Here is a 15,554-nt window from a genome sequence, read left to right as displayed (position 1 = left end):
AAACAAGTCTCATTGCATCCATCACTAGAGAATATATCTCCATTTAAGAATATCAGGACTTCTACAGAAACCCTTTATGCCCCAAGGCACAAACCATACTTTATATTTTACAGTTATAATTTCACCCAATGATTCATTTGTACCCCACTAATATTATATCTTGATCTATATACTATAAGTTCAAAACATTACTTTTCTAAGTGAAACATAATATACTTGAATTGTGCATTTCATCTAGCCTATCATTTATTTATCCACACTATATGACAAATTTAAATTCAAGGTCCTCATCATTATCTATAGTATTGAGCACTACTTTATATAAAAAATATCGCCAATGGTCATTTGACTTGATTTCAATATGACATAACTTATCAAGATCTCTTCATTTTTCATCATTTCAATTGTCTGAATATTTGCCAAGGTTTTATGAAGTGTTATGTCTCCATGCTCCTTTAAAGAACTTGCCTAATTATCATGACCATCTTGATAATTTGCTACTCTCCTTCCTCAATGGGTTTTACATTTTGAATCGATTGGTCTATTACACTTCGATAATATCATAGACTCTGTCCTTCAAGGAATTCTCATTAGAGCATTTGTAGTTGAATTATAACATAGGGTCGTTAAATTTATCTAGCCATTAATTTGCGACATTATGAAAATCAATTATCTCTTGAACTTCAAGTTCACATTTTTAACGAGGTTCAAGATAGTTCATTTCACTCATAATTTTAGCTACCAGTCATCTCTCCTCCTAATGTTAGAAAATCTAACATTCACCCCAACCTCATTTAGGTATCCATCTTTGTACGTGGTGGAGCAATTAAATCAGATATCACACATTCAAAATTTAGATGAAAATTATATGGTTCCTGATCTTGAACCAATTATGATGGAAAAACCTTATTGGCTTGATGCGTACATGTGTTGCTATACGTTAAATAAATCCACCTCATACAAAATCTTATTTGGGAGTCTTGTTCTCATACCAATGATTTAGCTATAATTGGAGAGATACAATTTCTGCTAAACCAACTAGCATTATCATCATAATTTCCTAATTTGAAACTGTGCTCATAATTTAACAATTCAAACAACATTCTTACAAAAAAACAATTTGTAAGTTGGCAACAAAACACATGTGATCATATCATAGATGCAAATATTAAAATTATATAGTTACAAATGGTGCACATGGCATGAACGAACCCATATTCATTTTTTATATGTTTCAAAACCTTAGGGGTACAATCTGAACCTTAGCTGGTACAATGATACGATGATTATTTCATCATGAGAACAAACAACACAAGAAAGTTCTTGAAAAATATTTTATTTATTAATCATATATCCATGTGAATTCTCAATTACTATTGCATCACATTTGAACCGGAATGATCAATCAGTCATGCCAACTAATCTTTATTTTTCTCAACCCCTCGTACAGATTAGTTATGACATATATCCTACCTATAATAATTTTAACACATCTTGACCCATTGACTTTCAGAATAATCAAGCATTCATAATGCTTATCACAAGTCACATTCGGAATGAATTAATCATTTGTATGTGCTTCATAAATTTGCATTATAAGCTCATAGTTATGCCTTTGAAATTTATCATTTTTGCATGACACATCTCAACATCACTTTGAAAGGTCAAGTGTATCACTACTCTATCTTCCTTTCTTTTAATGGAGGGTTTATAGAATTATTAGGTCACACAACAATCACGGATCCAATGACTTTTCATACCATTTTGATGATAAAAATTACCTTCACATTTTGAAGGATTATTTGAAGAACTCATAGTGTTCTTCCTATTATAATTACCACAATGATGATTATTATAATTTTATACGTTCACACCTTAATTCATACATTTGATCACTTGTCTACTTTCAGACTTATTATTCACTACTACTACTACATTCATACGATAAAATGAAGCAAATCAATTAGATAGATTTCAAACTTATCAAGTACTGCTACCATATTCTCTTCAAGGAACAGAGCAAATTCAATGGGATGAATTTCATGACTTTTCATCAAAGTCTTAGTCACCATTATATCATCACTATGGTACATTGAGACTCAAATTGAATGTCTTACCCATATAAGGTGTGTTAGGTCATAATTCTATGGGACTTGAACCCACTACCTTATCATCATGGTGCATCAAACTCAAATTGACGTCTTACCCTCTTTGTGCGATAGAACTTGAATCTACCGTCTTACCCTCAAGTTTTTTCTCATTTTGGTGCATCCAAAATTTAACCTGATGTTTGTAACATCTTGGAACTTGTTAAGTTGAGTTGTAAAAAAATATAGAAAAATGTCTGCTAGTACAGTTCATACGAGCCCACTTATGGATCATAGAAACAAAATCGTAGAAGTGAATGAGAAATTTTGGAAAATGAAAACTCCCAGAAGAACTCCTGCAGACCACTAGGAAAGTATGTAGAAGATTGTACAACCCATAGAAAGTAGTCGTAGGAACGGTTCCAAACTTGTTGAAATTTTGATTTGAACTTGGGTGCTCATGGTTTTTGACTCAATTTTTTTCTCAAGTATATTGTCCTATGGATGGTCAGGATGGTTCGTAGAAGCTTGTACGGACCGTAGGTCAGTTTATAGAGTCCCTCCGACAGTTTTTAAGTCAGAGTTGTTTGGGTCTTTTCCTACAATTTCTACACCTAAACTATGTCCTTTTGATATTATAAATAAGTCCTACAATTGAATTTACTCTTCAAATCTACCTATTTCCTTCTCATTCAATGAAACTCCCAAAATACCTTAAGGTTTTCTCTCCGAATTCTCCCCAAGGATTCTGTCTAGTGGATTAGGATTCTTCAAGCATTCAAGTCTCTTTCTTCAATAGAGGCTTAGATTACTCAAGGTATGTGAAAGTTTCATCAATGGATCCTCTTTCATCCATTAAGTCTCAAAGTTTTCCTTATTTTTCTTCTATGATTTCAACCCAAATTCTAGGGTTTTTATATGATTATTCATGGGTTCAATTGTTTATAATTCAATTGACTATATTCAATTTTACTATACATGATTTGATTCAAATTACATGTTTTCAAAGTATTTCATATGAACTTATGTTATATGTCTATTTTATGATCATGAATTGAAGCTTTGAAATTATGCATGCAGGAGGAATTGTAGTGACTATGATTTTGATAAAGTATCCCATGTTTAATGAAATTAGGTTTCAGATTTAAGTATTCCTACTATGAAAGATTCAATGTTTAGGCCCTTCCTATTGAAGTGCGATTTCACTATGAAAAGCTTATAATGATTTAGATTCTTTCAATTAAGTGTCTTTTAAGCATCAAATATGTTATGAAATCATGATATTTTAAAGGAGCTATTATGATTGAATTGGTATTACTAGATTCATACCTTTCTAAGTATTATGATTATTCCTTATGATTTTCATTGGGAGTTTACTTAGTACCGAGTGGATTTGGGTGAATCCGAAAGTCCTTGCACTATGTTACCTCGTCGGATGTTTCTAATAGATGAATTAGCTCGTGGATCTACCTAAGTATAAGTATAGTGTCTTTACCTTGTCAAGTAGGACAATCTCTTTTTGGTGTGGGAAAGACACCATAGTCCATATTATAGCTCACATGGTCTATGTAGGTTAATGGTAAACATCTCACAAAAGATATGATATTCTCACTTAGCTTATGTTTTATACATATGTCATGATTCTTATATTGCATGGACCTTCTTATGACTTATGAACTAAAATCGATTAGTATGATTTCACTTGGTCATGCATTATCATGTTTCGAACTTATCATGTTTATGTTTGTGCATGTTTCTCTTATTCAGTAAATTCAAAGTATTGAAGCATATATTTCTTGTGCCTATATTATTTTATAATATAGGGTTCGACATTCCTCCATCCAGCCGTGGCTAGTGGATTGATTCATCTTTGCTTAGCTTGTGGTGAGTCCTCATGGTTTGAGAACATGATCACATGTTATGAGTTTTTTTTTCTATTTCAGTCATTTCAGTTTTCAGACTTGTTTCATGAGCTAGGGATTTGTCCTAGTAACATCTATGATGTAGAGGCTTGTTGTCAGACTTAGTATATTTCCTCTAATGAGTTCATTGTACTCTCATTGTACTCTAATGAGTTCATTGTATCATATGTCACTGCAGTATTGAGACTGATATTTCTCTTTATCTTTATATCTCTTTATGTTGTCCATCCTAGTGTCATGTTTATGTTAAGTGGCTTGTTTAGGTTCTACCGGGATCCTATTTGTCATATCATGTCAAGAAGGTAATTTGAGTCATGACAAACTTGGTATCAGAGCCGAGTTTTAAAGGTTCTAGGAGTAGAGTCTTGTTCATCAGTATGAAGCACACTGCATTTATCAATAGGATGCTACAAGATGTTTTAGGAAACTTCACATCTTTCATTACTCTAAAATCGCGATAGAGTTGAACTTTATATGGATCTTCCTTCTAACTCTTGTTCTATGTATTTTCAGAATATACCCCCATGAAGAGTTTCATAGAGAAAAAATGCTAATAAAAATGTGAAACCCAAGGTTCGTCAAGCTCAGGTTGATCCTTTGGCCGAGCAAGTCTCACATGTTAGGTTTAGTGCTACTTTTCAAGTGTTGGCCCAAGCCTCAACCATACAAGCTAATAGGGAGGTGGAAACTTCTAGAAACCCAATTGTGGGTACGACGACACCAAGGGTTAGAGACTTCACGAGAATGGATCCTCCAGATTTTATGGTTTGAAAGTGGATGAGGATTCACAAGAGTTCATTGATGAAATCCATAAGATTGTGGACATTATGGGTGAGACTCTGGTGGTAAAGGCGGATTTGGTTGCTTACCAATTGAAATGGGTTGCTCAAGTTTGGTATGATCAATGGAAGGAGGAAAGGGCTTTGGATGTGGATCCCTTGGATTGGTATAAGTTCAAAGGGGCATTTCTTGATCGATTCTTTCCCCTTGAGTTCATAAATCTAAGACAAGGGAATATGAGTGTGAATGAGTACTCATTGAAGTTCACTTAATTGTCCAAGTATGCTTCGACAAGCGTTGGCGGCTCTAGGGAACGAATGCGTAAGTTTGTTTTGTATGTGTCTGAATTAGTGGTCAAAGAATGTAAAACCGCCATGTTGATCAAAGAAATGTATATATCAAGGTTGATGAATCATGCTCTACAAATAGAGAAGAAAAATTATTAAGGAGAAGGATATGGTGTCTAACAGGGAAACAATGAATGATGGTGATTTCTCTCACTCTAGGTCCGATGGAAATGGACGTTCTTAGTTTCGACAAATGTTCTCCTGCCTGAAGTCATCTAGTGCTCTAGTTCAAAAGTTTAACAAGGATAGAGTGCCTACCTCAAGGCCTTAAGGTGTTACTCCTAGTGGTAAAAATGTCCCTGTGTGTAAGAGGTGTGGGAAGAACCATCTATTGCTTCTTTGGTTGATTGATTCTTGAAGACAGACATATAAACAGTGACACAAATCCATTTCTACTTTCATTTCCTGCTAGTTTAGTTGCTCTTGGGCTTAAAAGCGACTTTTGATGAGTCCACAATTTGGTCTCATTTAGGGCTTTATTTTAATAGATTTAGTGTCTGTGAATGAGTATTTTGTCTCAATAACTGATGTAAATCCTTGAATTTTAGGTATTTGGACTTAGGGACAAAGCATGGACACTATTGAGCAAAAAGGAACAAGGTAGCTGAAAGAACGAAGAAAAGAAGGCCTGATGATCACCTAAACCATTGGGAGAGTCGCCGAATGGACTTGGTCTCACCTAATGTTCCAGTGTGCCAAGTCCTGAAGGAGAAAATCAAGTCGGCGATAGAAAGGAGCAGTCGACGAGTCACTGAACAGTTCCGTGATGGGTTGAATGTAGGCACGTTGGATCGTTTGGCGAGCTGGGTCGAGCTCGCCGAACCACTTGGCGGTTCGCCAAAGGTCCCTATCTCTCCTTTAATTTCATGCTTTGTTTGATGTTGGGTTCTGTAACTTTCGGCGAGAAGCCTGAGGTTGCCGAAGGCACTCGGCGACATGCCAAAAGTCTTCTTTGAGCCCTTTTTGCACTATAACTTTCAGCGGGCTAGCACTTGCTCGCCGAAAGCTGTCGGCGATTCGCTAAAAGGTCCTTCCCATCGCCGACTTGCTAAAACTTTAGAGCCAATACTTTTGGAAAGCCCAATCTAGCTCACCAAAGAGATTCGGCGACTCGCCGACCGATTCGGTGAGTTTGTCTGCAACTGATTTTCTGTGTTTTTGTTTGAATATTTTTTTACTTTTTCTCAATGCTTTGTAGACATGGCTAGACCGAAAGTTGTTGGAAGAAACATGCCACCCCGGAAAAGAGCACAAGATATCACAATAAATTAAGGGGGGGATCAAATATCCCCAAGAAGGGAAGACAAGAACCTCCACCTGGAGATAAAGGCAAGGACAAGAGGCCCATTTCTGACAGGAGACTACTCCCCGAGGCCCCTATATTCCTTCATGGGCTCGGGGATTCTATGCAGCTGTGCAGACACTTTTGGCGGATACAGCTTTTAGTGCGTCTGGTATTGTTGTTTCTTCTGAGGTGACTCTGGGTACTGAGACCCAGGATCAAAGTGATGCACCGGGCACTGATGCCCAGACAGATGGAGCGACTGTGTTGACAAGACCCCTTCTTTACCTCCCTCTCTGTCTTATTTTCTTACTTTTGGATATTTTTATTTGCATTTGAGGAAAAATGTTTTATTTGTGGTAGGGTAAGGCCTACCTTTTGTGACCTGATTGGTTTTGTTTATATAATTGGGTTTTGAGCTTAATTTGTGTTTTACACTACTTTTTGTGGAAGGTTTGAGCTTGTAGCTCCGTGTTTATAATTATAAATGATTTTTGACCCTTCCAAATTTTTTTGCCACCTTTTGTTTGTATTGAATGTGGATGTTCTTGTGCAAATTTGAGTATCAGTTTTGATCAATACTGATGACTTGAATAGTGGTCATAATCAAACAAACATGAATGTGCGGCTACGATGAGGCCAAATGAAATTGCATAATCAATATGTGAACTCTTTGCATCTCGTTGTGACTAGCCAAGTACCGGATTGAGTCTCTTGTGATGAGCATTGCACATTAACGAAACTGTGTAGTCTTGTTTTGACATAGGTGTCGATGCCTTGTGTGATGAGCTTTACGTGAACCATGTATGATGACACCTAGAAGTTTCCCCGTTAGTCCGGTTAACTAAGTAAAGGCAATTTCTTGAGATGATCTTAGGCAACTTTAAAGAGTGTGAACCAATTTGACATTATACCTCTTTTTGTGGCCTACCTTGTGAGTGTGTGAACCTCTTTTGAACACCTCTTGGAGCCTTAACCTTTTCTTGGAAGAAACCTTATGAAAACATAACCTTTCTTGATCCATTACCCATAATCCTCATGATTTGTGGCCTATTTGAATAGCTAACTTAGGCCAAAAGCCTAAGTTGGGGGTTTGGTGAAAAGAAAAGGCAAATCAATAAAGTGCAAAGAAGTCCCTTTTGCCCATGATTTGAGAAAAAATGGAATCCCTCCATATATAAAAAAAGAGAGAAAAAGAAGAAAATAATGAAAAAGAAAAAGAAAAAAAAGTTGTGGAATAAAGTTGTGAAAATACAAAGAAAATGGGGTTTCCAACCGTCCATGGAAGATGAATAAGAGGTGACTTTTGAGCTTGAATGAAAATGATGAAGAAAAGGAAAGAAGGTGTTGTTCACATCATACTTCATGAGGATTACAACCTATGAGCCTAAATGGCCATACCTTTGCACTCAGCTCCATTTCAAGCTTTGAAAAGACATTTTTGATTTTGAATGAGCTGAAACAAAAGTCGATGGAAAATAAGGGTAAACCTATGGGTGAAAATCATACATTGTGTTCATCTTTGTGAGTGTGAGCGTTGCATTTGATTCTGGAACTTTTAAATTGTTGAATCATTATGTGTGAATGTGTGAGGGAATTTGATCACCTTTGTTGAGCTTGAACTTGAATTTGAAACAAGTAATGTGAGATTGAGATTCTTTGGTAATGGTGAGTCACAACTTGAATCTTTGAGTGCACAATTGATCCTTGCATGAGTAAGTTGAGTCTTCTTGTGTGCATTCATGATTGAGTCTTGTGAAGCACTGTTTGAGACATCCTTTTTGAACTGCTGAACTTGAGTTTTACTTGAGGACAAACAAAAGTTTAAGTTGGGGGTGTTGATGAGTCCACGATTTGGACTCATATAGGGCTTTATTTTAATAGATTTAGTGTCCTCGAATGCATATTTTGTCTCAATAACTGATGTAAATCCTTAAATTTCAGGTATTTGGACTTAGGGACAAAACATGGACACTATTGAGCAAAAAGGAACAAGGCAGCTGAAAGAACGAAGAAAAGAAGGCTTGAGGATCGCCTAAACCATTGGGCGAGTCGCCGAATGGCCTTGGTCTCACCTAATGTTCCAGTGTGCCAAGCCCTGAAGGAGAAAATCAAGTCAGTGATAAAAATGAGCAGTCGGTGAGTTGCCGAACAGTTCGGCGATGCAGTGCCTTATCACTCAAAGTTAGAGGACCTCAACGATGCTGAAGGAAAAAGCAAAATGGCAATACAAATGACCAAAGGGCAGATCGCCGAGTGGATCGGCGATCCCGACTTATTGCGCCGATTGGTCCTTCACAACACACTTTTTGACAACTATAAATACTTGTTTGAATTTTTAGTTTAATAGGCAATTTTTAGAATATCAAGATTATTATTCAGTTTTAGAGCTTAGAACTTAGTTTGGAGACATTTTTCCTTAGCTTTGAAAATTTCCATTTTTGAGAAATTTGAAGTGGGTATTGAAGATTCTTCATCTTAGACGTTTGTAAAGACAATATTAATCGTACGCAGTTGATGGAAACACATTTCGGTATCGATTTCTATGATTTTACTATGTCTAGCTAAAACCCCAATTCTTGGGGTGTGTTATGGGTTGAATTAACTGCTGTGTATTGCTAATTGCTAGTTTATTTGCTGTTTGAAAGTGATTTCGTTCAGTAGTTGTGGTTGAATTTAATGGGTTGTAGTTGCAAATACAATCTTAACTTTATGCTTTTGGCTTGCTCGAGAGAGAGGTTTTAAAACCAAAATTTATGAATCAATGTTCTGTGGGTATTGGGTTGTCATGGGTTCAGCTCGAGAGAGTGAACCCTAAACCCTTTTCCACACATTCAGCTCAAGAGAGTGAATGGACTAAAGCGAAGGCTGTGCTTCTCTGCGGCTTATTGGTGTTCGAGAGAAACCAATTTGATTCGGGGTAAATTGCTCTAGAGAAAGTTTATGCCTACTAAAGTCTAGCTTATTCACTAATTTGCAGCGGTTTACTATTAATTGTAAATACCCGGTTGTTTACCTTGGCCCATAATCCTATCACATCCCAAGAATCCCGTCTCCATATTCGTATTCTCATATTATTTGCTGTCTTAGTTGATAATTGATTACAAAACCCCCTTTGATATTTGATACTTGTGTCACCCCAAACTTGAATTATGTTTTTCTTCGTAAATGTTGTTAGCTACGATTGAATTGAGAATGTTTGTGCGTTTCTATTGATTCTTTAGTACGGACCGCTCCCTTGGGACTCAATCCCAACTCACTAGTTGGGTTATATTACTATTGAACGATCGCTGATGCTTAGTATTGGATGAATCATCTTTGGTAGCGTTTTTCTTATCAACTTTCCAATCTTAATCTTAAGGTTATTGGTTTTGCTTCAACCCACTTGGTGAAGTAGTCTGTGGCAGTGATAACGAAATGGTGACCATGACTAGGGAAAGGAGGAGGTACGAAAGAGGGTTCGCTATTTGGATTTCCAATGCTTAGTCGATTCAGGTGTATATTTTGGTTTTCGAAAAGACAGGTTACAGATCGTGACATTTCCCTTCACAGTCTAGCAAGGGTAAGGATGGTCGTCGGGCATAGCCTTGTGCTTTTCTGTCTCTAGAGGTGCTCCTCTTCAGAACAAATTCTATGCTCTTTAGACTCGACATGATCTTAAGGGTTCTTCGAATGTGGTGGCTGGTATGTTGCGAGTCTTTCTGTTTGATGTTTATGCATTGCTTTATCCAGGTGATTCATTATTTTTTGTGACTCCTTATGTACCTATGAGGTTTGATGTCAGTCCCAAAATTCTTTTAGAACCTTTTTCAGTCTCTACTCATGTTTGTGACTTATTATGAATAGACAAGTCTATAAAAATTTCTCATTCTCAATTTCAGTTTCTCATAGAGTCATTCCAGTTGATCTTGTAGAGTTAGACATGATAGATTTTGATGTCATTCTTTGGATGGATTGACTTCTTTATTGTTATGCCTCTATTGATTGTGGAACTCGAGTGATTACATTTTCAGATTCCGAATGAACCTATGTTAGAATGGATGGGTGGAAATTTAATGCCTCTAGGTCGGTTTATCTCTTGTCTAATGACTAGGAAAATGATTTCTACAGGTTGTATCTATCATCTTGTTTCGGTTAGGGATATGCATTACGAAACTCCTACTCTTGAGTTAGTTCCAATTATTAATGAGTTTCCGAAAGTGTCTCTCGATGATCTTGTTGGTGTTCCTCTCGAAAGGGAAATAGACTTTGATATCGACCTTCTTCTCGATACGTAACCTATCCTTATTCCTCTTTACTGTATGGCTTCAATAGAACTTAAGGAGTTAAATGATCAGTTCATAGATTTTTTGGATAACAGTTTTATTAGACTGAGTACTCACCATGGGGTGCTCTGGTGTTGTTCGCCAAAAGAAGGATGGTTCGCTTCGTGTGTATGAACTACCGACAATTGAATAAGGTCACGATAAAAATAAGTATCCTATTCCAAGGATAGATAACTTGTTTGATCAACTCTAAGGTGCAAGTTTCTTCTCAAAGATTGCTCTTCGATTGGGGTTATCATCAATTGAAGGTAAGGGAATGTCACATTCCAAAGACAAATTTTTGAACTCAATATGGTCACTATGAGTTCTTGGTGACATCATTTTTTGACTAATGCGCCGACATCTTTCATGGATCTTATGAATAGAGTGCTCAAGAAATATCTTGATATGTTCATTATTGTGTTCATAGATGATATTTTGATTTACTCTCGAAGTGAGTATGAACATGTTGATCACCTAAGGATAGTTTTGCAAATCCTAAAGCATCGTCAATAGTTTTCTAAGTTTATCAAATGTGTGTTTTGGTTGAGGACTGCTGCTTTTATTGGCCATATTGTTTCTGGTGAAGGTATTAAGGTTGATCCCATAAAGACTGAGGTAGTTAGAAACTGGCCTAGACATTATTCCCCTTAAGATATTAAGAGTTTCTTGGATTTTTTTTGGTTAAAATATAAGGTTTGTGAAAGGATTAGTAACACCCCAAAAACTGGAAAGTTAGTTGGGAAGGGAAAATGCAGTTTTTGCACTAAGGTAATGATTTACCAGACTGACCTATAGACTGTAGAGATTACGGGCCGTAGGAAGGGAATCGTAGAATCCAGAGTTGAGTTTTGGAAAGTTGAAGTTTCTGAAGTTTGACCTACGAGTGAACATGACGGGTCATAGAAAATTTGACGGGATATAGGAATTATTTGTAGATTGATTTAGAGATGTTGAATTGATACCTCAGCCTACGGGAAGGGTTTGACGGGTTGTTGACTCTTCTACGAGTTGTAGAAAGGGTCTCATAGAAAGGATTTAGACTTGGTGAAATTTTGTACTTAAACTTGGGTTCTACGGAAGGGGTCTATGTACCGTAGATTGAATGACGTGTCATAGAGTGGTCTCGTGGGAAATGATTGAATTCTTAGATTACTAAAGTTGGTTTTACGGTTGACCAGTATGGGCCATAGAAAGTTCTACAAACCAAAGGTCCAACCCATAGATCACTCTAACAATTATTTCTTAAGGGTATTTAAGTCTTTTCTTATGCATTTAATGCCTATGCTATGTCATTTTGACTCTAATTCTAAATCCTATAACTACCTTTCAAGCCCTAATTCTACCCAAACCCTCTCATTCTCTTTAAGTCTCAAATCCCATCCAAGTTCATCCTCTCTAATTCTCTCTCAAGCTTAAGGAAGAAATCTAGGGTTCAAGCTTCAAGTCTCCTTTTTCCTCCATTGATTTTTGGGCTTTGATCAAGAAGGTATGTGGGAATTCACCATTGGATTCCATTCTTCCATTGGGTCCCAAAAGATTTCAAATTCTCCAATTCAATTTCATCAAAATTTATTAGAGTTTTATCCAATTCTCCATGGGTCCTAATTGTTGTGATTCATTATTTTTTATTTTAATCTTATTATAAATGATTTGATTCAATTACATTTTTTCCAATTGATTTCATATGGACCCATGCATTATTCATGATTTTGACTATGAATTTATGAAGACATGAGTTTATGAAGAAAGCTATTAACTTATGAATGATGATTTATGAAAGCTATGCATAATTTATGAAAATAATGTTTTATGAACTAAGGTTGCTTTTAAGATAGGCATCAATGAAATTGTGAAAGGTTTTCTCACATATGCATGAATTGTAAAAGATTTTCTCACACATGTATGAATCATGATTTAAGGAGCTACTCTATGATGACTTAAGCTTTGACAAGTGACTTAATTATTTTTTTTCATGTATGATGATATGTTTATGAATATGAATTTTTACCCATTACTAAGAGGACATTGAGATGGAGGCTCACCCGTTAGTAGAGGTTAGGTCTCTAGTAGCAATCTCCCTGTCCCTAACAACGTGCCCCCGTAGGATTCATCTTAGAAAAAGATAGCTAGTGGATCCACCTATGCTAAAAGTTTATGGTCCGTACCTTGGCAAGTAGGACATCTGTTTTTGGTGTGGGAGTAAGACATTAGATTCCATGTTATGATGAACCCCGGAGTTTCATGGGTCAAAAGTGGATGAGGATCCTCACGAGTTCATATTTGAGGTGTATAAGATAGAGTGAATTATGGGAGTATCAACAGTAGAGAAGGCAGAATTGTTCGCTTATCGACTCAAGGGTGTTGCTCAAGTTTGGTTTGAACAATAGAAAAGTCAGAGGGTTTTTGATGTGGGTCCTCTTGATTGGGAGAAATTCAAAAGAGCATTTCTTGATTGTTTCTTTCCTCATGAGATTAGAGAGGAAAAAGTGCTTGAGTTCATGAACCTCTGACAAGGGAATATGATTATGATGAAGTATGCTTTGAAGTTTGCTCAATTGGCTATGTATGCTCCGACTATGGTTGCCGACTCTAGGGCAATGATGAGTAAGTTTGTGTTGGCTATATCCAAAATGGTGGTGAAAGAATGCGGAACCACATGTTGATAAGGATATGTATATGTATTCCCAACAAATTGAAAAGAAAAATCTCAAGGAAAGGGTAAGAGAGTCCAAGAAGGCAAGGACCAACGATGGTGACTTTTCTCATTCTAGGTCCAGTGGATAAGGTTGTTCTAAATTTTGGCAAAGGTTTTACATCAAGGATTTTCTAATGCTCTGACTCCTAAGTTCAATAATGATAGGGTGTCTAACCTTTAACCTCAAGGAGGAAAGAGTGGTGGATCTTCGATGCCAAATTGCATAAGGTGCGGCATGAAACATGATGGCAAATGTTTGGCTGGTACTGATGGTTGCTTTAATTGTGGAAAGAGTGGTCATAATATGAGTGCTTTTCTGTTTCTTGCTACTAAGGGAAGGGATGGTAGGCAAGCTCAGCTTAGTGGTTCCGGTTCGGGTGCTCCAAAGCAAAACTAATTTTATGCCTTTCAGACTTGATAGGATCATTAGGTTCCCTGGATATTATGACAAGTATGTTGAAAGTCTTTCATTTTGATGTGTATGCTTTGGTTTATCTAGGTAGGGATTGTGTTTGCAACTTTGAAAGGAGCTCACTATCAGGACGGACGGGGTATAAGCGATTCGCGATAAGCTATAGTAAAAAAAAAACCAGAACCATACCGCTTTGAACAGAGTCTCCCTCTATGACTAGTGCTACCTCCGGTAAAGGAATGAAGATCTTGCATATAGGCAACCGACTGACGTATACAAACTGAAAAAATAAGCAACTAAAAAAGCTAGTGGGTTGACGAATCGTTGCTTTACACAAACATCTAATATTACTGGAGTTGTAAGTAAAAAAAAAGCTAACCAGCTTTTGTCCAGGAAGCACAACAAAAGAATAGTAATAGGCAGAAGCAGTGGTAAGAAGGCCTATCTCAAGTGAAATAAATAACAATAGCATTCAGTTGTCTTCACAACGGGGCAACAACCCTGATTTTGCCATTTGAGGCCGCGAGCTCTAATGTATTTTTTTGTTGGGACCACCAGATTGAAGGAAACCTCATGCATGCTTTGTCACCTCTGCACTATCTCGATTAATCGCCTTTTGCGCATGCATAAAGATGTCTCCTTGTTTTATATGTCACTCGATGACTTGAGTAGAAGCTTTCCCTTTCTTTCCCGTCTGTGCTTTCCTCTCCTTCTTTGCCTTCTTTGAATAAAAAAGGCCAGGAAGTCAGCCAGTCTGTTCTTAATAAGGGAAAGCCAGTACGGTACTCAAGACGATAATCTTTCTTTCTAAGAGTCCTCAGTCCTAGGGTCCTCGTAGCCCATTAGGAAGAAGGGGAACCGAAGCTCTATGTCCTTGAAGAGATGATAAAAGAGAGAAATACCGCTTTACGAGATGAAAAAGACTGCTAGGCGAGTCTGAGAAGGAATGAATAGGTCCAGGGTTCTTCCTACATCAATTGGATCACTCCAGTCCTATTACAAAGGTAAAATGCCTGGTCGAAGGTCCAATATAGTAGGTAGCAGGCGTGTTTGTTTTGGCTCCCGAGCGAGAACGATAAATAGGCGATGCACCATCCTTGCTGCTAGATATGTTTTCCTTGACTTGACAGATTCATTCAATTGAACCCACACTCAAAGGAGGACCACAAGCTTGGGGCTCGACGAAACAGAAAGTTTTAGCATGTTGAAAATAGGGTTAACAGTGAAAGAAAGAGCCCGACATTCATTTCTGAATGAATATTCATAGCTGAGTCTACTAAAAGAGGGACCCGCCTCGTCGTGGTGATTAGAGGACACCTCTGATCGTTCACCTCTAATGTGACACGTTCCCTCCCAGTTATAGGGTCAATAGGATCAGTTGGCTAGAGAGCGGGGCTATTCTTCTTTCGGGGAGACAAAGTCATCCCTTCTACTGACCGAACCCTCAGTTCGAGGGCCTTCGTCCCTTTTATTGACCGAACCCTCAGTTCGAGGGCCTTCGTCAACATGTTATGAAGCTCCAGTCTTCGGTGGGCCACCATTGCTTGATTTAGAAAGGCGAACATCTGGGCAAGGGAAAGCGCAGCGCGCTTGGTGCAAATCGCTTTCTTTTTGCATAATATACCAATCAGAATGGAGGGTCCTACCTACGTACATGATGATAGAATCACTACGTGGGGGGGGGGGGGGGGGTCCTCTGTGTGGGGGGGTGGAAGGGGTGGG

Source organism: Solanum stenotomum, chromosome 1, assembly GCF_019186545.1.
Source record: "Solanum stenotomum isolate F172 chromosome 1, ASM1918654v1, whole genome shotgun sequence".
Lineage (NCBI taxonomy): Eukaryota > Viridiplantae > Streptophyta > Magnoliopsida > Solanales > Solanaceae > Solanum > Solanum stenotomum.
This window is presented reverse-complemented; position numbering follows the sequence as displayed.